Source organism: Spermophilus citellus (genome assembly GCF_964194105.1).
Source record: "Spermophilus citellus genome assembly, chromosome: 10".
NCBI lineage: Eukaryota > Metazoa > Chordata > Mammalia > Rodentia > Sciuridae > Spermophilus > Spermophilus citellus.
In genome coordinates, this window is record NC_138197.1 from 88,626,115 (window position 1) to 88,649,874 (window position 23,760).

The window sequence follows — 23,760 nt, forward strand, 5'->3', positions numbered from 1 at the left end:
TATTAATCAAACTTCCCAAGTGAGAAAACTGATTATCAAAAATATTAAGTAAACTTCTTATGATCATAAAAGAGACCACAACTTAAGCCCCAGAGCCATGCCTTGAACCCTGGTCTATTTGATTTCAATTCTAGTGCTCCTTTCACTAACAAAAACTATCCATCTCTCAGGAGGCTTGGTTTCCCAACCAAAGAAAGAAGTCCTTTTCAATTCTAAAATTGTCTGGTGCTTTTAATACAAACAGTTTAAAGTTGGAGATTGGGATTATGTTTGATCTCTATCAGGTATATACAAAGTTCAAATTATCTGTGATAACTCAGCTGTATGTGGAATATAAGAACCCAGGAAAACAATTTAACAGCAACTAATAGGCTAATGTTGAGAGGGTTTCTGCAGAATTTCTGATTTAGTTCCTCAAATCAGGGATCTTACAGGCTGGGGAACACTCAGTTGCAATGAGTAGCTGAAGGAGAAGCAGATATTGGATTGTCTTTTTCAACATTTACTCATAATATTATTAGAATAATTTTTTAGGGAAATTTGTCATGAACAAGTTGATGCTTTAAATTCAGTAACTAGGAATTTTCAGAAAATGTTCACAAAATGCAGTTTGTCTGATTGATGGCCCCCTGTTCAGTGTAGAGTTCACTTCCATTTATTTATTTGATTACTACATCTAGACATTCAGCCTGGATCAGTGACATGCTCCATGCCCAATGATTTTTTTTAACATATATTTTTTTTAGTTGTAGATGGACACAATTTCTTTGTTTTATTTATTTATTCATAATAGCTAAACTGTGGAACCAACCTAGATGCCCTTCAGTTGATGATTGGATAATGAACATGTGGTATATAAATACAATGGAATACTATTCAGCATTAAAGAGAACAAAATCATGGCATTTGCAGGTAAATGGATGGAGTTGGAGAAGATAATGCTAAGTGAAGTTAGCCAGTCCCCAAAAATGAAATGCCAAATGTTTTCTCTGCTATAAGGAGGCTTATTCATAGTGGGGTGGTGGTGGGGAACATGGGAGGAATAGACAAACTCTAGATAGAGCAAAGGGGAGGAAAGGATAAGGAGGAGGCATGGGGGTAGGAAAGACAGTGGAATGAGATGGACATCATTACCCTAAGTACATGTATGAAGACATGAATGGTGTGACTCTACTTTGTATACAGCAAGAGACTTGAAAAATTGTGCTCTATATGTGTAATATGAATTATAATGCATTCTGCTGTCATGTATAACAAATTAGAATTTAAAAAAAGATTAGGGATTTGAAAACAAAAAGATTGGGAATTAAATAAAGATGCTCATTATCACTACAAAAAAAAAAAAAAGAAAGAAAGAAAGAAAGAAAGAAAGAAAGTTTGTTCAAGGCCAGCCTCAGAATCAGTGAGACCCTAATCAACTTAGTGAGATTCCATCTCAAAAAGAAAGAGACCTGGGGGTGTGGCTCAGTGGTAAAACATCCCTTTGTTAAATCCCCACCACTAAAGGGGGAAAAAATCAAGCATTCTAAGTTTGCCATGTGGACATGTCCGTTCCATCTAGTCATTCCCCACTAGAAGCATTTGATTAATTAGAACCCTTCATTCACCAATGGCATTAATTCTCTGCTCATCTGGAACTCAGTCCTACAAAGCTAACATTTCATATGAAACAAGGAAGAACTTTTTATAAGTGAGCTGTTAAACTTGGCTCTTTGGGTTTGTTTCTGGGGAATTCTTTTCTGTAACTATTAATGCTTTTAAAGCTACCATAATCACAGGTTTGTACAGAGTATAGTTTTGTTCCCTCTTAGGCAAGAGAAAAATTCAATATTATCTTAACATAATATTTCTCAATTGTAATATATAATTCTGAGTCTACAACAGCCTATTTTTTTTTTTTTTTTACACAAATCATACGAGTAGACAGCAAAACCCTAACCTGATGTGGACATCCAATATCACTTAGTTTAAGGAAAGAAGGAAATCAAACTGATCAAACCGAATGAAGACATCCTTTGGTGGGTAATTCAATCCCAACTTTAGCACAAATGACCTCTAAGTGAACTGCAAGATGAGAAACTTACCTTGATTGACTTCATTGGCAGTAAGCCTGAGATTGAAATCAACCCACAACCTTGAAGGATACACACAATCCTTTTGCAGTGACCTGACTCTCCAAGGGCTCCCCCCCCCCCCCAACCAACATTGGCCATCTCTGGCTAAGACCAGAGGAAGCACACAAAAGACAAACCACTTACCTCCAACAACCTGGTAGTCAAAACAAGGGCAATGTAAGCAAGATTTTTTCTTCTTCTATCAAAGTTGGAAAGACTACCTTTATTCTCCCAAGTTCGAGCTAGTATCAGGTGTGATAAAGAGTTCTGAAGTGTTCTGCCTTTTTCTCTTCATTACAAAGTAAATTAAATTTGGATTCCAGATACTTCAGAATTTACACTTTCTCACTCAGGGTTTAACACAAACTCTGGGCCATGGGTGCCAAATTGAATATTGAATCAGAATATCAGGAAAAGGTTTACAGTTTAGGATTCACAAAGACACACAAGACAAGAAAGGAGTCAAGAAGTGCTATAATGTACTAGAGGAATTCAGGAGAAGAGATGGGAAGCTAGGATCAGGGATTCCCACATTAGAATCTCCTGAGATCCTTGTTAAAGGAAAAAAAAAAAAGGCCATTTCTTAAGTTCTCTTTTTTTGGGATCAAGGGATCAAGCCCAGAGCCTTGCACTATACCAAGCAGACACTACAATTGAGCCACATCCCTTGTCCCCTCAAAATACCAATTCCTGAGCTTCAACCTCCATCTACTAAATCGAATTCCATGGGTAAAGTCTAAGACATTTAACAAGTCCCTTTGGTGATTGAGGCCTATTACTATTTTTTTTTTAATTTTTTTAATTTGCTCTTTTTAGTTACACATGATAGCAGAATGTATTTTGACATATCATACATACGTGGAATATAACCCCATTTTTGTGGTTGTGTATGATGTGGAGTTACAGTAGTCATGTATTCATAAACACGCATGGGAAAGTTATGTCTGATTCACTCTACTGTCTTTCCCATTCCCATACCCCATTCCCTTCCCTTCATTCCCCTTTGTCTAATCCAGTGAACGTCTATTATCCTCCCTGCTGATTATTGTTATTACAGTTTAAAAGAAACTGAATGGTCCAGATAGATTTGGGAGCCAATTTAGATAAAACCATCTCATTTTACATATAATGATGAACCTGTTTCTATATTAAAAGATATACTTCTATTGTACCTTTTAGGATGGCTGCTAAATGTTTTGTTATATGAGCACACTTCCATTTATTCTACCAGTTCTTTCTTGTTAGGGGTCCACCAAGAAGTAATTTTATGCAAATTGTGCCATATTCACTAAAATTAAGTACAGAATCTAACATTAAAAATATTTCTAAGATAGACTTGGGAGGCTGAAGCAGGAGGATTGCAAGTTCAAAGCAGTCTCAGCAATTTCGTGAGGCTCTAAGCAACTAAGTGAGACCCTGTCTCAAAATAAAAAGTAAAAAGGGCTGGAGAGGGCTGGGGATGTGGCTCAAGCGGTAGCGCACTCGCCTGGCATGCGTGCGGCCCGGGTTCGATCCTTAGCACCACATACCAACAAAGATGTGTCCGCTGAGAACTAAAAAATAAATATTAAAAAAAAGATATTTAAAAAAAAAAAAAAAAGGGCTGGAGATGTGGCTCAGTGGTTAAGTGCCTGGAGTTCAATCCTCAGTACAAACAAACAAACAAAACTATTTATATTGTGAGAAAAATCAATGAAAAATTATGTAACATCAAAATGTGGGCTGGGGCTGTGGATCAGTGGTAGTCCACTTGCCTAGCATGTGTGAGGCACTAGGTTCAATTTTCAGCACCACATATTAAATAAATAAATAAAGGTCTATGAACAATTAAAAAATATTTTAAAAAAACGTGTAAAATAGGTTGTTCATTAAAAACATACAGCACCACAGTATATAAAGCCTAAAATAATGGAGGAATCCCTATACGAGATGGAAATAGCACATGTCAGTGATAAGGAAGTGAGAGGGTGATAAAAACCAAGTGACTTCTTTTTTCTTTTTCATGTTTTCAGTTTTTAAAATTAAAAAAAAATAATTTTTTTCTTAGTTTTTTTAAAAATAAGAACAGAACAATTAAAATATCAAAATTTATCATTCATTAAGTCTGGATATTATGGGCAGGCACTATGCTAAATAAATGCTGTCTGCTACTGGATGTTCATAACACCTCTGTGTAGGGGGTGAGAGCCACATTTCATAGCTGAGTGAAATGGCAAAACCAGGTTCAAATCCAGGCGCGACTAAGCCCAAGATTTGTGCACCTTGATACCACCACACAGCCTCAATTTTCCTAGAAGTACTGGATAGGCTGGAACCCTGGTCTCAGGAAGAAATCTCCAGGCAGCTTTTTCAGTGTTGTGTTGCTATGGTTTGCACCTGGAACAGGGTCCTGACTGCTACCTGGCTCTGGACTGCTTGGTCTAGGACAAAACAATCAAATCCAAGGCTAACTTATGGGCACAATCCACGCAGGGTGCTGATGTAACACCACCGTCCATCTACCTCTACCTTGACAGTTTCAGTAGAAAGTGTGCAGAGACCCTGGGTGGCCCTGACACTGGAGCAGAGCCACGGTCATTTGTCATGGGACTTGTATACATGGCCTGACACATGAACTTGTACCCAGAGTGCTGGATCAGCTGCAGGTTTCTCAGATATGTACTTAACCTTTGACCTAAGTGGAGCTTGAGAAAGCTTGCCCAATGACTGAGTTTCCATTTCAAAGATCAGTGAGAATAACAGCCCTCTTGGGAAGGCTGTTTTAAGACTGTCCCGGCAAGGGTTTATCAACAGTGTGAGTTCCTTTTACCTTCCGAAAGAATAATCCACAGATCTGACACCAAACCTTTGGTTTCCCTTATGCATATTCCCCTTACCCCCCCTCCCCCACAAACGAGAAGTTGATCACATATGGCACAGAAATAATGTATGAGTCCACAGAAGAGTGGAAATCATATGTAATCATGTCGGCTTAATCACTCAGTCTCCACAGTTCAAACACCCTCTGGATGTGAAATAGAGGAAAAGAGGTCCCCATAAAGCAGGTCATTACAAAAACCAAACAAAAAACTAACATAAATTCTAGTAGATAATAACAAAACAGAGACAAAAAGCATAGGCAAGTTTCCAGATTGGCTCTGCTTGTGTAGTGCCATCCACAACTGAAAGCATTTTGCATATACTCAGTCATTTAACGCTAGAACTCTAAGCAGTTATCACGCTTCTACACATGAGGAGACAGTCTTCCCTAACCTCATAAGGCAGTGGTTCTCATAGTGTGGTCCTAGGACCAGCAGCAACCGCAACACCTGGGAACTTATTGGAAATGCACATTCTTGGGTTCCACCCAGATGCACAGATCAGTGAGTACTGATCTGGGCATGGTGAGCCGCAATCTGTGTCTTAATTAGCTCTTCAGGTGATTCTCATGCACACAAAAGTTTAAGAAAATCATAAAAAGGCCTGGGATGCCTACCCACAATGCCTCTGCTCTGTTGCTAACCACTGTACTATACTGCTCATCACCTAGAAATGGAAAAATACACACGCGCACACACACACACACACACACACACGAAATCATGAAGAATCAAAGTAACACAAACTTATGAGCCAAGGTTGCTGTGTGTCCAACTTCTGTTGTGGAGACATTTTTCTTTCTGTGGAGCATTGGAAACGGAAGGAGGAAGGTAAGGGGACACCTGAGGATAGTTTGAGAAGTTATAGATATTGTTAGCTCTGTTGGTCCTGTTCTGATTATCTGTTATGTCCCCAAACTGCTTTCCTAAGGACTACAGACAATCCTTAATGACTTTTGTTTGCCCCAAAGGTGTAGAAACTGGGCTGGCTGCATTTCTGGGATCTGGCTGTCCTACCTATGTCTTTGCTCAGCCTAATATGACCACTGCTGGATTTTCTGCTTTTTTCAAATCCTACAAATTCAAGGCAAACCTAATTCTAAGAAATCTCCCCAGAGTACTCTGACTCACCAGAATATTTTGAAAATATGGCATCATAAGACCATTTTGACAAAATGGCATCACAAGACCTGTCATTGCAAAACATTCTGCCTTTTGATCAGTTTCATCAGGTTTCATGTGGGCCAGTCTGGTGGTTTTTAACCATGTTACCAGTGCTGCCCCAACCATCCTGTTCTTCTGCTCCCCTGTGGTACCTCCCATGGTGTATTATGGTCATCCACCTGGGCTTAGGTCACCATCTTAGTAAAGACCTCTGAGGAAGGCTGTATTTCTGGTGCCCTCTTGAACTCAGGTATGTCATGTGACTTGCTTTCATCAACGAAATGAGAGTTAACATGACATGTCACTTCTGGGCAGCGGCTTTAAGAGCCAATGCATGATAGCCATCTCCTTTCTCACTGACACAAGACAGGCGGTGTTTGATAGAGACTACTCTGTCAGCTTGGGTTCTTGGGAAGACGATAGCCAACAGAACCACAACCAAACAGTGATGGACATATAATGTGAGATTTAAACCTTAATTTTGCTGTTAAAAACCACTGAGATTTTGAGGGAGGGAGTCTTCAATTTATGGAGTACAGTCAGACCTATATTATAGGGCATTCTTTCTCTAACCAGCCCCAAACCAAAACCTTGCCCCCTGCTGAATGTGCATTATACCCACTGCTGATACCACTGCCTTTTCAGACAGGGGTCCCCAGACCATAAGATTTTTGTTGAAGTGACCTAGAGTTTAGACATTTTTTTTTTTAAACTACTCAATCCAAATGATCAAGTTCTAAACATGGTATAGAGTTTTGCTTTCATACCACCGAAAGGTGTCATATGCCTCTGAATATTCGCTGATTGATGGTGGACAGGCAAAGCAAACAATAACAACAACAAAATCAATATTATTTCAATGCATTGCAGCCACTGTATCAAAAAGGAACACCATAGTAAGACATCTCTTGGGATTGTTTCCTTATCTTATTATATCTTCTTATACTGCCTGTACCAACAAATAGAATTTGTAGGTAGATGGATGTGATTCCAGACCGAAGTAACACTTTGAAATTCTAATAGTGCAAAGTTGGGCATGAATAGAGGAAAAAGAGGAAAACAAAAGGGCACAGATAGTTTTCATGTGGTAAGTAAAGGGGGCAAGACGAGCAGAGGAGGTCCTGGTAGGATGCACTGAAAGCACAGCCATCGGCAAAATGGTAGTCAATAACCTGCTGGCCCGACCTTAGGAATCAGGAACTGGACAGCAAAGACTTTGGCTAAATCACAGCTATAAGACGAAGCTGAAGCAGCAGTTTGTACTGTGGCCTGTCACTGCAGCTTTGATGCATTAAGTGCAGCTGCCAAAGATGACCAGAACTGTCACGGGCTTTAAAGAAATCGGATACATGTCTATTGTGTAAAGAACCATTCTTGCACAAAGGCTTAACCTATCATCTTTTCGTTTATTCATTTGACACCCATATTTACAGATGCCTATCCTGAGCCTGGCATTTGGTCAGCTCAAACAAATGTAAGTCACTAAACTGTCCTGGAAAACAGTAATTTTCTATTTCTGACACTGTTTTCATCATTTAAAAAAAGTGAAGTCCAAATGAAGCATGTTGGATAGACTCTGTTATTTGGGGGTTACTCTGACGTGAGATGGATCACACGCTCCACTGCTGTTCCTGCAGTGGTTCCCCAAGGCATCAAGATAGAACCTGTGTCCTTCAGCAGTACATCAGACATCTCATATCTGCCCCGTCTGGCCACAGGTCTCCCGGCACAGTCCCACATACCAGGTCGAGCATTCTTCATTGTGTGCAGCTCCCAAAGGAGCCAACCCTCTGTCTCGACTCCTCCCATGCAGGTTATTCTGCACCTGAATAGTCCTTAGCCTGCTGATCGAAGTAGCCAACTTACACTTGCCTTTTTAGGCTCAAGTAAAACTCCTTGTGGATCCAACACATTTCTTACTCCTCTTCTGCTCAGCCCCATTCCTTACCAGCCCAACTTAGATGCTTCCTTTGAACTCCCAGAGTACCTCTGCAATCCTTTTCCTAATCTCATTGAAACCAGAGGACTGTGTATCTCTGTGCTTGCTGAATTAAGTATAGTCCTCGCACACACACACAGTAGATGATTGAAAAATGCTTGCTGAATAAGTGAATGTCTAAATGAACAAGCTAACCAAAGGAAATTAGATGAATTTGTTTTCGAGTATTGATGGAAAAATCTGTGAGTAGTCTACAAGGTGCCATCTTGGGTGAGCTCTGGAAAGAACTCAATTTTTTAGATTAATTCCAGAGTAGATGGACCTTCTTGGAGTATTTCCATACTAGAGAGTGCTTAGATCCAAACAAAATATTTGGCTTCAAGTTAGACTCTTCCAATATTATGGGGAGATGGGGTTTCATTTGCTTACACATTTATCCCATGGCACTAATGTGTTGATATCATACCTGAGAAATGGAGATATAAGGTTCTATTTCATTTTTTCCTGAACAGATGAATGGGGAATCTTTGAGGATTCAATTCCTGAATCAGGGACATTTCCATTTTTAATTGAAAAAAAATAGCAAAAAAAAAAATCTGAAGATATATTAAGTTGGAATGAAATTTTATTTTTCTTTTTAAATTTTAAGGCATTCAAGGCTCCCAGAGAAATAGCAGCCTGTCTCATTAATCACCAACTATCAACCCAAACAGGAAGATCGTAGGCAATCCCCCCACCTCCTTCTCTGGCAACCCTACTTCTCTATGTCTCCTACTCTACTCCCAGGTCAGAGGTAGATACATCTGTTCTCCTTCCTCTAAGCACTTTAAACTATAAATTATAAAAGTATGAGACAATTTTAAAACAGTTTTAAAAACTAGACATAATTCTCATGTCCCCCAATCTTTTAAATTTCTCTATGTTCCTTTCTAGCCTTTTTTTTTTTTTTCATAAAGAGACAGGAAATTTGTTTTTAAATCCCCAAAGTGAAAACCCCCAGAGGACCCACACTATAAAAAGCTGAGAACTTCCCTTTTTGGTCTCTTGGGAGAGGTCAACATAATCAGAGCATTTTTTTCAGAAGGACAGTTTGACAATCATAATGTAAAATAGAGCATTACCCTAAAGTACAAACTAGTACTTTAAAATATTCCTTAAATTTTTAAACTAAAATTTTTTTTCCAAATCCAGAGCCTTGTAAATGCTAACCACATGCTCTGTCACGGAGGTATACCCCAGTCCTATAAATGTTATTTTAAAATATACGATTATTATACTATATAGTTGCTGTCCATTTGGGGTTTCCTCTTTTATGGGATGTCAGGGAATTCTGGTTCAGTGTTGAGGTCATGATTCTTCCTGCTACATGGGAGTTTTTATTCCTCATCTCCCCCATCCTCCCACCCCCAGTATTGGGACTTGAACCCAGGGTGCTCTACCACTGAGCAACATTCCCAGCCCTTTTCATATTTTATTTTGAGACAAGGTCTTGCTAAGTTGCCCAGGCTGACCTTGAACTTGTGATCCTCCTGCCCTTGTCTCCTGAGTTGCTGGAAATACAGGCATGTACTACTTTGCCCAGCTGGTGTTGTTCTTTCTTACCAGTGCCTATAAATATCACACAGCTATAATTTATAATGAAGTTAATTTTGAACAATTGACCCAAAAAACTTTTTTTTTATTGCTACTATTAGAACTCATAATTTAGTGGCAAGGAACAATGACAATTAATTCACTAGTTTCCTTACAAACTTCTTTGGAGAATAAAGACTTACTTTCAGGCATCCAACTTCCCTGAAGTTGCTAGAACGGGGTTCCTTCAAGGACTGAGCTTGACCTAAATCTAGGACATTTGATGGCTTAATGAAGGTGGACTTCTCACCACCCTCAGCATCCTAATGTTCAAGTCTCACAAATGGATCCATTAGCTGAGGACAAAAGAAAAACCCCAGTAGATGATGCAGCATCAGAACAATTGGAGAAAAATCGCAAATATAAAAGTGCCCATAACATGTGGATAGAGAACTTATGCCAAAAGTCAGTAGAAATTTAGGTTCCAGAAGGTCTGTAAGTTAGTATATAGGTCAACCACATTCATTGAAGTTTTTTTAAAAAAGAAAATGAAATATGGATTCATAAAATGGAAGGGCTATTCGGAGACACAACATCTTTCAAAATATCTTAGATTATAAAAAAATTCACATCATCAGGCATCAGGGTGAATTTACTTCTTAATTCCAAGGACTGCATCTCACTCAGAATCCCCAGGGCATGATGCCAGAGGGACAGTGCCCGACCTGGGAGCAGCACATCCACGTTGCTATGAGGGCAGGGCAGGAAGCGAGTTACCTCTGCTAACCACTGATTATAAACACCTCTTTCATAATATTTTCTTACTTGACCTGTTTCCAAAATGATTGTGGCCATCCCATATATTTTAACCATTTCAATGCTTATGAAGCTGGAAAGCCATGTTAAGAATTTCCAGTCCAGCTGTGGCAGAGGGATTCTAGGAGACAACCACAGCTTTTAGAAAATGAACTGGTTTATTAGGAATAAACCAATGACATAAATTGGTTCAATGTGAATTGGCCAATGTTGAAAAAAAATAAAAAAAAGCAGAGGGACCTTCCTAGATTATGAGAAAAAAAGATATACACAGCATACAGCAGGTAAGCCTTAATTTGATTCTGGGAGAAAGAGTTATAAAAACATTCTTGAAACTATTGGTAAGCTTTAAAAATGCAGTATGCTATTTGATGTTATGGAATTCTTATTACTTAGTTTAATGATTGTGTGTTGTGACTAGGTAGGAAAAAATCACACTCAGGAGATGCATGCTGAAGAACTTAGGGATGATAAAGCATGCTGTCTACCAATTCTAATGGTTTAGTACAAAGCTGAAAGAATAGAGAGGATGGAAAGACAACCAGAGACTGTGAGAAAGTATGTACACTTCTGATAAAGGACTATTACTCAAAGTACAGAAAGAACTCTTAAAATTCAACAATAAGAAAATACATCACCCAATTAAAAATAGGGTCAAAGACTTTAACAGACGCATCACCAAAGAAGATATGCAAATGCCAAGTGAGTGTATGAAAGGGCACTCCATGTCATGTATCACCAAGGAAATGCAAATTAAAATGTGGTATCCTTTCATATGTATTAGAATGCCCCAAATCTGGGACACTGACATCACTGAATGTTGCAAGGATGTGGAGCAACAGGAACTCTCAGTCATTGCTGATGAGAATGCAAAATAGTGTGGTCACTGTGAAAGATAGTTTGGGAGTTTCTTACAAAACAAATTTCTTGTCATAAGATCCAGCAATCATGCTTTTTGTTAGTTACTCAAGTGAACTGAAAATTATGTTCATGTAAAAACCTGCTCCTGAATGTTTATAGCAGTTTTACTCATAACTGTCAAAACTTGGAAGCAAACAAGATGTCTCTCAGTAGATAAATGGATAAACTACGGTATACCAGGGCACTAGAAAACGGAATGCTGGAAATAATGGAAAAACAATGGAATAATGGAAAAGTGCAAAACATCCTAAAAAAATGAGTTATCAAGCCATGAAAATACAAGGAGGAAACATAATACATGTGACCAACTGAAAGGAGTCAACCTGAAAATCCTACCTAAGATATGATTCCAAGTGTAGAACATCCCAGAAAAGATCAAACTATGGAGAAAGCAAAAATCAGTGGTTTCCAGAGGGATGAAAAGGTAGTGCAGGAGGATTTTTAGGACAGTGAAACTACTCTGTAGTAAAGGTAGTGGCATGTCATCGTGCATTTGTCCAAACATACAGGTTGTCTAACATTAAGAGTGACCCACAGGGGGCTGGGGATGTGGCTCAAGCGATAGCGCGCTCGCCTGGCATGCGTGCGGCCCGGGTTCGATCCTCAGCACCACATACCAACAAAGATGTTGTGTCCGCCGAGAACTAAAAAATAAATATTAAAAAATTCTCATTCTCTCTCTCTCTCTCTCTCTCTTCTCTCTTTAAAAAAAAAAAGAGTGACCCACAGAAGGCATAACACTAAGAATGAACCCTAATGCAAACTAGGGGGGGTGACTGATGTGTTCACAGGGGTTCATCAGTTGTAACAAATGTATCACTTTGGTGAGGAAGGTTAATTATGGGGAGACTGTTCATGCATGGGGACAGGAGTACATGGGAACTTTCTGTACTTTCCTTTCAATTTTGCTGTGAATTTAAAACTGCTCTAAAAAAACAACAAAAAAGCCCCTGGGGGCAAAAGTGTAAAACAGATCATGGTAAGAAACCAGGCCTTAATTCATTGGCATCTAGTGAAGGTGGGAAATAGGGTCAAGAGGTCAGGGTTGTTCATCTGAAAGGTAAAATCTTAAGGAGGGAGAATGGAGCCCCCAAGGCAAGGAATTCACAGGCAGCTCTTCCTGATGAAAACACAAAACTATATGAATTATACTAGATAAGGAATCAAGATTTTATTATGGGAGGCTGAGGCAGGAAGATCTCAAGTTCAAGGCCAGCCTGGGCAACTTACAGAGATCCTGTCTCAAAACAAAAAGGGCCAGGGATGTAGCTCAGTGGTAATGCATCCCCGAGTTCAATCCCCTCACCCCTAAAAAGAAAGAGAAAAAGGAATCAGTAAAGTGTGGATATTGGGCAGTTTTAATCATGACCTCCACATCTTCCTTAAGATTTGGTTTTGAGTCAAGGGGAAAAAAACGTAAATAACTGAAGTTATTATTTTCTGCCTCAATTTAATCACCACTCCCCTTTAGTCTTTGGGTAGAACAAAGTAGCAGGACCATTAAAGAAGAGGAAGGGAAGGGGGTACTGGGGCAGGGGCTGCTGGGAAGAGAGTACAAGAATTGCTGAATGTCACTCATTCTGTGAACTCAGACTGAGGAATTTTCTTTAAAGGGCATCAATACAGAACTGTGTTGTCACTTTCACAAATCGTTTCAATTTATCATCTCACAAAAATCACAGCATATATTTGTCAATAAGCTCAAGAAGCTATATGACAATTACTCAACATCTTTCTAAGGAGTGCATAAATAGTTACATTCCTATTTCTATTTGTATTTTTAAGTAGACAAGAAGAATATGAGCATACTTTAACACACTATATTACAATTCTAGATTACTTAGGTGGTGCTGAGTAATTTCTGCAACAATGTAACATGTAACAAAGTAGTCTCCGTAACAAAGCAGTAAATTTTAAGTAACTACTTTTGCAAAGTCACTACAAATACACATATTTCCTAAAATAGAACAAAAAACCTGTGCCCAAGCAGTCATACCACCGTACCACCCTACCTTCAGAAATTCTCAACAGACTACTCAAGCTTATCACAGCATTTGGCAATGATGCTCTCTGAAGACCCACCAACAATGATCACTCGTGGGGCCAATTATGGGTGAGCTGCTTTAGTAAGTAATTTCTACTGCTTTTGGACTCGTCCAGTAAATGTTTCACTGAGCTTTGACTGTTATGATCATAGAGGGGTGAACATATCTAAATGATGTCATAGTCACGGAGTCAGAGGAAGAACTCAAAGATTTCAGGAATGCAAAGATTTTCTGCCAAAACTGACATTTTACATAATTTCTAAAGAAGGTAGGTATTATTACCCTCATTTTACAGATAAGGGACAGGTTCAGGCAGCTGGGCGTTGGGCTGGATTTTGTTTACTGTGAAGTTCATGTTTTCCTTCCCATGTATAACAGAATATCCTCTGTTACCACCTTAGATGTCATTGATGTTTACCTTTCTTAGGACAGAGAACTTGGGGCATCTAACTCCCAGAACAAAGCAAGAGTTTCATTTCTCACAGTCCTCTCCCTACCTCACAAATGGAGTGATTAGTAAGTCACTTTGCCAACAGTGGCATTAGACTCACCAATGAGAAGCTGCTTTCTGGAATGTCCTGTGTTTTCTTTTCTTTTGTGTCTGTAAGAGCTTTGAGGTGCTGCTTACAGTTGAAAGTCAATGTTATCTGAAAAGTGGGCCTATGCATACTTTACTTGGAAATGAGAATTTATTTCAGAAATCGGTTAAGTTTCCCAACTGTACATTGACAATTGCCTGATCACAGGTATTTCCAACACTGAAGATTGTAGATTTAAGAATGTCACCTTGTGGGCTGGGATGTATCTCAGAGCTCTTGCCTAGCATGTGTGAGGCCCTGGGTTTAATCCAGCACTGCAAAAACAAACAAACAAAAAACTTGTATTCATAATTGCAGTTTTTGTTCAATATGTCTCAAGGAGCCACACTGAATGTTAAGACTCTGAACTGTCTGCCAATCCCAAGATTACCTGGGCTACCTCCACAGAAATTTTTAAGATCAGAAAATCTCCCAGTCTCAACACTGTGGCTTCATCAAACTATATAATTAGCTTGCATTTCAGATCAGCTCCTACCTTAAAATGCAGGTTGAGAAATGCCCATTTCAGAAGGAGCATGAGGAAATGCAGCTGTTAATAAGCCACCTGAGTTTATCCACCCTTTTAAAGCATATCTTATCTTGATCTTAGTTTGTATTCATTTAATTAACAATTTATGCCCTGCCAACTTCATGAAGGACAGGAGGCAGCTTGGTCACACAGCACATTGCTCAATGGCAAACTATTCTCAATAAACAGTGGGCAACATGCCAGTTCCAAAGGTCTAGCACTAATTTCATGCACATGCATATATGACACCAGTCAGGCCTCTTGCAAGATACCTACCTTTCCATGGGCTGTGACACAGAAACCTTACCAGAATGTGCAAATAAGTATGAGGAGCCATTCCAGAGACACTTTTATTTATTTATTTTTGTTGGTACTGGGAATCAGGATCTTGAGCATGTTAGGCAAGTGATCTACCACTGAGCTACACATCCAGATGATGATGATGATATTATTATTATTATTATTATTATTATTATTCTTCAATATAGGGGAAGGGTTTTGAATCCAGGAACACTCTACCACTGAGCTATACCCCTAGTCCTTTTTTATTTTTTTATGTTGGAGACAGGGGTTAAGTGTGAACTTGGGATCCTCCTGCCTCAGCCTCTTGAATAGCTCAGATTTTAGGTTTGTGCCACCAGGCCTGGCCCAGAGATACTTTTTGACTTTGTTAGGTGTCTTCTCACAATGGATCAATGGAGCCCTGGTTTATCTCAAATCTAGCAGGACAATCATAGTTTTGCACCCATCATCTGCTGTACATGGTGGCCAACCTTTATCCTTTCTGATAATGTGCCTCTACTTACCTCAGTTGAGTCTAAGAAATTTGTAGACAGGGACTTTATATAAGCTGTCATCTACTTCACCATGCTCAATAAATGGGCTGAAAGGATGATGCACTCTTAACAGGAGGAGGGGCAACAAGATTTGCTAGGGTTTTCTCATTGCTCAACAAGTCAGCCATGCTGAGCAACAATTACTAATAGGGCAGTACCTCAAGACATGCCCAACCATCATGCAGAATTAGATGAGCTCTTGAAGACCAGTGATAAGGTATTGTTCAAGCCACCCTCTCATTTAGCACACTTGTCACAGGCATGAAATGGCATGAAATGGCATGATGGAGGCCCCCGGGCAAGCTGAGGAGCAGTTATAACCACAGCTTTTGCATTTAGGTGGAATGGAAGGCAGGAGTGGAAAATGCACAATGTGGTAGTCATATAGGAAGGACTTCTGCCCAATATGGAAATAAACTTTGATAGAATGTGACCAGGGTGTAACCGATGTGATTCTGCAATCTGTATTTGGGGTAAAAATGGGAGTTCATAACTCACTTGAAGCTAATGCATGAAATATGATATGTCAAGAGCTTTGTAAGGTTTTGAACAACCAATAAAAAAAAAAAAAAGAAGCAACATTGGCTCCACAAAGCAAAAAAGAATAAAAACTTCAATGTAAAAATAAATAAATAAATAAAAAAGAAGTTTAATGAAAAAAAAAAAAAAGAATGTGATCAGGCCTGGCATTTACCCTCCTTGCATTAAAATACAGGAAGGTTTTAAAGCATCTCTCATGATATGTATTACAAGGAATCATGTTGCAGGAATTTTATGTAATGCCTCTGCATCTTTTTGTGCTTTTCTTTTTAATCATGAATGAAAGTGTATGACATATCCTACAATGGAGTGTAGTCATTCTCAGATACTTTGTTTGCTCTATGTGTATGGTTCTGTTCATGTGGAGAGTTAAGCAGATCAACAGAAGACTAGGTCGGCAGCATCCCTGCATTTCTTACAAGTATATCTCTGAATGACCCATAGCAGAATTGCCTGAGATATTTGTTAAAATTGCACAGAGCTTGACTAGCATGTGGGAGGCCCTAGGTTTGATCCTAGCACCATACACACACAAAAAAAACTAAAAACTCTTCAGTGAAATAAAATATACATAGAACATTGTATACTGGATGCAATACAACGAATACACAGACTATAAGATATATAGCAAACTGTACACTGTGCAGCTCACTGTGAATTTTTATAAACTATACACTTGTCAGTACCTGAGGCACCCTTATGCCTCTTGTAGGCACTGTCCTGGATTGTGGAGTCACTCCTACCAGTAGTAAGTGTGAATGTAAACCTCTTGTTCTCAGGCCTGCATAGTATTCTGTCATAAAGTGCAAACCAAACAGAAAAACACTATCCTCCCAAATAAAGCACAAACCAAGCATGTCCCTACGTGAAAAGATGTCTCATACCTGAAGGCATTTTTCTCAGCTTTTACCCCAAAGCTGACCTTGACCCGGAGCTGCAGTACTCACTGTAACTGGAGACAGGACTGGAAGAAAGTGCAGGTGGTCCAAGCAGCATTCTGCTTTTCGACTTCCAGGGTGGTCTGATTAACCAGGGAGGCATTATAAATATATTTTCCTGTCACAGGGTTTTCAGTTCTGCTTCATGAAGGCTCATCAGAGTTTAATTCTTCCCTGACTATTGCATTTTCTGAAGTAGCCTCTTGTGATCATCTGGAACCAGAGATTTGGGTCTAAATGGAAACTTTGCTACATTTTGTGTGACTTTAACTTGCTGACTTTAACACATCAGTTTCCTTATGTGTAGAATAAGGCTCATCATAGTAGCACATGGGTTGCTGTAAAGAGCAGAAGAGCTAAAATATAGAAAGCACTTAGTGCAGAGCTTACACATACTCAGTAAGAAAACATGCTTGGGGCTGAGGTTGTGGCTCACTGGTAAATCCCTTGCCTAGCACATGTGAGGCACTGGGTTTGATCCTCAGCACCACAGAAAAATAAATAAAATAAAGGTATTATGTCCATCTCCAACTAAAAAGTATTAAAAAGAAAAAGAAAACATGCTTGTGAGGTGAACATATATCTAAACTCATCCGTGTCACAGACACTAAGGGATCATATAAGTCCAATGTCAAAGGAAGGAAGATATAGTGGCAATTTGGATTGATTAGCTTAGAGTAGTTCCTACCCACCCCCCCTTCCAAAGAATTACCCACCAAAAAATGCTCATTTGTTAACCATACTTCAGTCACAAGATATTATCTCTTGAAACTAAAAACATGTTAATTAACATGCCTATACAGTTTAATAGTCCACTACCTTTGCTATTAGAATGAATGGAAAAAGTCAATCATTAATCCAGGGGTGAGTTATTATTTTTTAGGGCATTATCTCAAACTTATTTTGTCCCAAATTATGGAATAAAAATTCTGTTATAAAAGAATCCAATGTCTGATTCACATTTGCTGTGATCTGGCTCTTGTGAGGCAGATCACAGCAAACATGAATCAGGCATTGATTCATGTTTCCTGCCTCTGTCCCTGCCTCGACCCATTATGACCTGAGTGTACTCCATGGCCTGCTCTGCTCATCACATTCCCTTTTCTCCTCTGGACATCACGTCCTGAGTGTCTTTTCAGATTCTTCATGTCTCTTTCTGCTTACAAAAGTCATCCACACTTCAAAATTTGAATGTTCAAAAATACACGCTATAGAATGTGAGATCTATCCACTCACACCCCACTTTCAAAAATAGATTCCAGATGAATTTAGGTGCTAAAAACTAAAACTATAAAAATACTGAAAATGTATGGAATATATTTATGACCTTGGGGGTAAAGGTGGCTTTTTAAAATGAGACGTAAAACATAAAAGCTTTTAAGAAAAAGTCTCATGGATGTGACCTCATGCAAATTAAAAACTTCTGTAGGAAAAGAACATTGGAAACAAAGTTTCATAGATAAGTCACAGAACAGGTGAAAACATTTGCCACATAGATAACAAAATATCTAAGAAGGTCTGTGAGTAAGTTAAAAAAAAATAGGCAAAAGTCTCGAGAAAATATAAGCTGCCAATAAACTGTGAATTCAAGGTCCACAGGGGCAGGGGGACCTGTTTGTTCACTCTTGTCTGATCCTGCATCCGGAACATCAATGTTTATTTAATGTTGAGTAAGTGTGAAAACACACTCATTCTCACTTGTAATCATGAAATTCAATTTAAAATGGGGATTTTTTTTTTTTACCATACAGATTAGAAAAAATTTAAAGTGTTGGTTATAATGTGAGGAAATGCACATACTCATGTCATGCTGGGAGTTAAAAAATATACCTTATTATGAAGGGAAATTTGTCAGTATCTATCAAGCACAAAAATGCATGTACCTTTTGATTTAACAACCCCTAGCTTGGGAAATTGTTGAGCTGAGGTGCTTGTTCAACAGTATCTATTGCACTATCATTCAAAATATCTAAAAGTTGTAAGTGACCTAAATATTGAGCAATATAAAAATGATTAAATAAACTATGATAAAAATCACATCATAAGGGCTTGGGTTGTGGCTCAAGTGGTGCTTGCATAGCATGTGTGAGGCATTGGATTTGATCCTCAGCACCACATAAAAATAATTTAAAAAAAAAAAGATAATGTATCCACCTAAAACTAAAAAAACAAATATAAAAAAAAAATCATACCGTAAAGCTAGGGGCATACCTCTATTGGAGGAGAGCTTGCCTAGCATGTGTAAGGCCCTGGGTTTGATTTCCAGTACCACTCCCCACCCCCAATCATACCACAGAATAGTATGAAGTAGTTTAAAACAAAGAGGCATCTTGACACTTACTGGCCTCCAACATACATAAGTGAAAAAGGCAAGTTGCACAAAAATACTTGTGAGAATGAAACACAACCTGTGGGCTGGGGTTGTAACTCAGTGGTAAAGCGCTTGCCTAGTACGTATGAGGCACCGGGTTAGATCTTCAGCACCACATAAAAATAAATAAATAAAGGTATTATTAAAAAAAAAGAATGAAACTCAAAACTAGATCTGTGTATACATATAAATGAACAGAAAAATATTTGACTATGAACTTATTTTATCCACTATAGATTCTGGACATTGTCCCATGACAAAATATACAAATTTACCTTATTCTTTTATAAAGGTTGTATAATATTCCATTGACCAGATTTGGAATAATCTAACCAATTCCCTATTGATGAATGTATGTGGTTTTTTTTTAAATCTTTGAGATATAATTCATATGCCATACAATTCACTTGTTTAATACAATTCCCAGTTCACTGTTTTTTTTAAATTTACTATTACTATTTTTTTTAAATTTCAAACCCAGGGCCTTACACATGGTAGGCAATTTATGGTAGGCAAGCACTCCCCCAACATGGCAGTAGACATTACTACTTTTAAACACTATGTTCAACCATATAACTAAATTTGTTATTTTAGCCATTGTAAGTACACAAATCAGACATTAATTAGATGGCTGCATCATTTTCGCTTTATTAGAAATAATGCTGCGAATCATATATACTTGGTGCAAATGTTCTCATAGGAGAGGGAGCTCATTTGAGAGAGAGAGTGACAAATATAAAGGATGATAAGAGAAAAATGGGCTGGTCTTAACCTAAAATTACCACATTACTGTTAAACATAATTTTAAACCCTTTGAAGAGGAGATTTCCCAAAGCAAATGCAAAAGTTGTGGGAAAACACCCCACAGAACTTTTTTTTATGTTCATTCACACTGCCAAATATCTAAGTACAAGCTAATTAAAAGAAGCTTTGTTACCGGGTATCTGAATATACACAGGCTAGATGCCAATAGAATGTGTCATCCAGTATCTGACAACTTATCCTGAGTCCTTTTAATCAAACATACCACAGACATTTAGACCCTACGGAGAGAGACACAGTCCTAGTATTAGATCTGGTTTCCTATCTGGATGTCACAGTCTGATTGGAGACCGACCTCTGGCAATTCAATTAATCCTGTGCCCTCAGGTTCCTCTCTATACCATGGGGTCTGGCAAGGGTGCTGTAACTAGTGTGCTGCCCTCTGGGGCAGGAACAAGGTCAGCTCCACCTGCAACTGTGGCAGGAGCCAAGCTGTGAAGACTGGGAGCTCCTGAATGGGCTGGGTACTTGCCTTGGCCCAGGGCAAATTACTTAACCACTGGCAAATGGATCTCTAAAGCTGCAAATGGCTGCCTGCCTCAGACGGGCTGGGCAGACTCAGTGACAGAAAGCAGGAATGCTACACAGCTGTTCAGCAAACTCAAGGCTGAAGGGTGTCAGGCACCAAAAACTTACATCAGTGCCACGTTCAAGTTGTCGAATATCACCCTCTATGTAGCAGTAATAGTAGTAGCGTATTCTTCTACAGCATTTGCTATGTGACCATTACATTCCGAGCACTTTACATTTGTTAACCTATGTAGGCTTCTCAACAATCCAGGAGGAGGATACCATCATCTCCATTTTACAAAAGAGGCAGTGGGCACAGAGAAGGTAAGACACTGGTTTAAGATCATGGCTACTCAATAGCAGAGCTAGGATTTTAACTCAGGCACTTTATGCTTTTCGGGGTCTGTGTTGTTAACCACTATTAAACTGCCTATTATTGCTTATAAATATCTGTGTATTTGTGGGTAAGGGTATAAATATGATATTTTCCCTATTCTGATAGCTCCTTGATTTCAGTATCTGATACTAAGATCTCTTTTTTACTGTTTTTAAAAATTGAGATGACTTTGCCAAACACTTCATTTTCACCATATCATTGAACATAGAAATCTTTATAAAAATATTTATTTCTTATTTTAGGAGACAGCATCTATGTTACTCAGGCTGGACTCAAATTCCTGGGTTCAAGCGAGCCTCCTGCCTCAGCCTCTCAAGTAGGTGGGCCAGCAGGCATGTACCACCACACTCAGCACCTGGAAATCTTTTTTTTTTTTTTTTTTTTTTTTTGTGTGTGTGTGTGTGTGGTGCTGGGGATTAAACCCAGGGCCTTGTGCATGCGAGACAAACACTCTACCCACTGAGCTATATCCCTAGCCTGTTTTTAAAATGACCAATTGATAAGATGTTATAAAGGATATTCAAAAAACAGAGAGCATAAGAAAAGCCATTATTAAAGTTCTCATGGGTCACAACCTCTAGGATCATACTGTGCCCTCTGAGCCTAATGGGTTTTAGAACCCAAATACTTGGTTTTCATACAGGGCAATGGTCCACTCCGTTAGCTCACTCTATTTCCCTCGAGTTTCTATCTCAAAATCAAATGGTTTCTCATTAGATTGCATGTACCCATACGCCAGCTCATAACATGTCCCTTAGAGGAAATAGAGTTTGGGCTGCTGACTGCACAAGCCTCAGTGTTACAGCCGCCTGGGATTCTGTTAATCTACCCAACACAAGGTTAATTTGTTTTCCTTCCTTCCTGTCTTCATCTAGCAAATGGGAAAAGCCTTCTTCTGAGTAAATGGGACCCCTGTGGTGAATAATGACATAGCTACTTGGTGATCCTAACACCTTCTTTGCAAAACGCATAGGAGTTGAGGCTGCTCAGGGCAGGCCCAAGTGTCCTATGTTGCTCTGCCATCTCTTCCTCCCAGATGGGAAGGATGCTGAGTGGGCTCTTTCCTATACATTAGACTCCTCCTTGGTCTATGCAGTCTTCCCCCAGAGGCCTGTAGCGGACAAGGGATCTTGGCGGTGCTCAGTGGAAAATCCAGAGCTCCTGAAAGCCAGATTCTGTTCCTTTTCTCCTACCCCTACCCCCTCATTCCACCTTGTCTCTCCAAGGAATCTGCATAAATCTGAATCATAAATGACTGTGAGGTGGCTTCTGAGTCTGCATAAATCAGGACAGGTGGTTAATGTTCCTGAGCATTCAGAGGCTGTCTGCCAGGACATAAGTCACAATGGGAGTAGAGGAGGTCAGGAGCGAGATCTTTTGCCTAACCCAATGTGCAGGTCATCAGCCAAGACACCATGTTATATACACAAGCTCATAGCATTTGGCTTGATAAACAGAATACATTTAATATTCTCTAATGACATTTTGATCTGTTTCAGAGGGCTCTGAACCTTTGTGAAGTATCACCTATGTGAAGGACTCAACTAGAATGCTACATTCCAAAAGAAGGGACGAATCCTCCTTGACACCCTGCAGAGTCTAGCCCTTTAGCTGGCTCATGGCACATCCTCAGTTTACTCTTGCAAAGGTACCAGGGTCAACCAGGTATTTCATATTACTCAACCCAGGAATGGAAATTTATTCCAATATGATCTTATGTGGAAACCCAAGGAAAACAGTTGAAACTGAGCTACTCTAGTTTAAGAAAGGGGACCTCAAGAGTCAACTCTCTCCTCACCAAGGCCTCCTCCACAGAAGCCTCAGAGCCCTAAAGACCCTTTTAGAAACTGGAACGGGGGCTTTGAATCCTTTCAGAAGTGGGTCTGAACTGCCAGCTCTGCTCCTTACTAGCCAAGTTGTCTCAAGCAAGTCATTTCTCCTGGTCTTGGTTTCCCCATCTGTAAAATGGGCAGAACATGACTTGACACCTTGCTGGTGTCAGAATTTAAAATAATATAGAAAAGGACCAGTTCACAGAAAGCATTCAATGAAGCATATAACTTTTATTACTAATCCTCAAATACTTCCCTTTATTACTTTTTTTTTTTTTTAAAGGACAGTTTCCCAAAGACAGAGAACAGAATGTCCTATGGAAACATAGTTCCCCTGGGACAACAAATATTGCCAATTTCAGTGAGAAATTACGTGAGTCAAAATATTTTCCTTACTTATCACTGTTCTTTGAATAGTTTGTTTATCACTGTTCTGTGAATAGTTCGTTTTCAAAAACAAAAACCCGCAATGACAGGGGCCTTCTAAAACTATTCTAATGCTAAAAAATGCATTAGAATAAATTGCCACCAAATTTTTATCCTGGATCATATATTCACATATATTATGAATATATACTATGAGGTTCTGCTGCCTCTGCCAGGGCAGACCCATCCCACTCTAGTCTCTGTGGATGGCCCCAGGTAGACAAGCAAGTGAGGTGTTTTCCCACTCCCTTTACCTGGAATTCTGCCCCTCTCACCTGCATGTCTGGTAAAATGCTGAAACTGTTCAAGCACCAACTTCCCTGATGAGCCTTTGCCAACTTTACCAAGCACTCTGGAGGCCAGATGGGGGAGCACAGCCCTATTGCAACGTCTCTCCCATTATGGGGACCGTGTATTAAGGGCACATGATCTAGTTTCTCAAGGGAAAGGTCCATGTCCTGTTCCTTGTATACCCCCACAAAAGTTCTGGTAGGCAGTAGGAGCTCAATAAACAAATATTTGTTGAATGAATACATAAATGAATTTCTAAAA

The 23,760-nt window shown here is 39.2% G+C and overlaps 1 protein-coding gene and 1 long non-coding RNA gene across 4 annotated transcripts in view; both read right to left on the reverse strand.

Annotated features, from left to right (window-relative positions):
• The window catches only part of LOC308658893, a 558,609-nt gene that overhangs the window by 126,740 nt on the left and 408,109 nt on the right, over positions 1-23,760 (reverse strand). The gene's annotated exons all lie outside the window — the stretch shown is intronic.
• CPM (carboxypeptidase M) overlaps positions 1-23,760 on the reverse strand; it is a 99,626-nt gene that overhangs the window by 63,977 nt on the left and 11,889 nt on the right. The window lies entirely within an intron of this gene.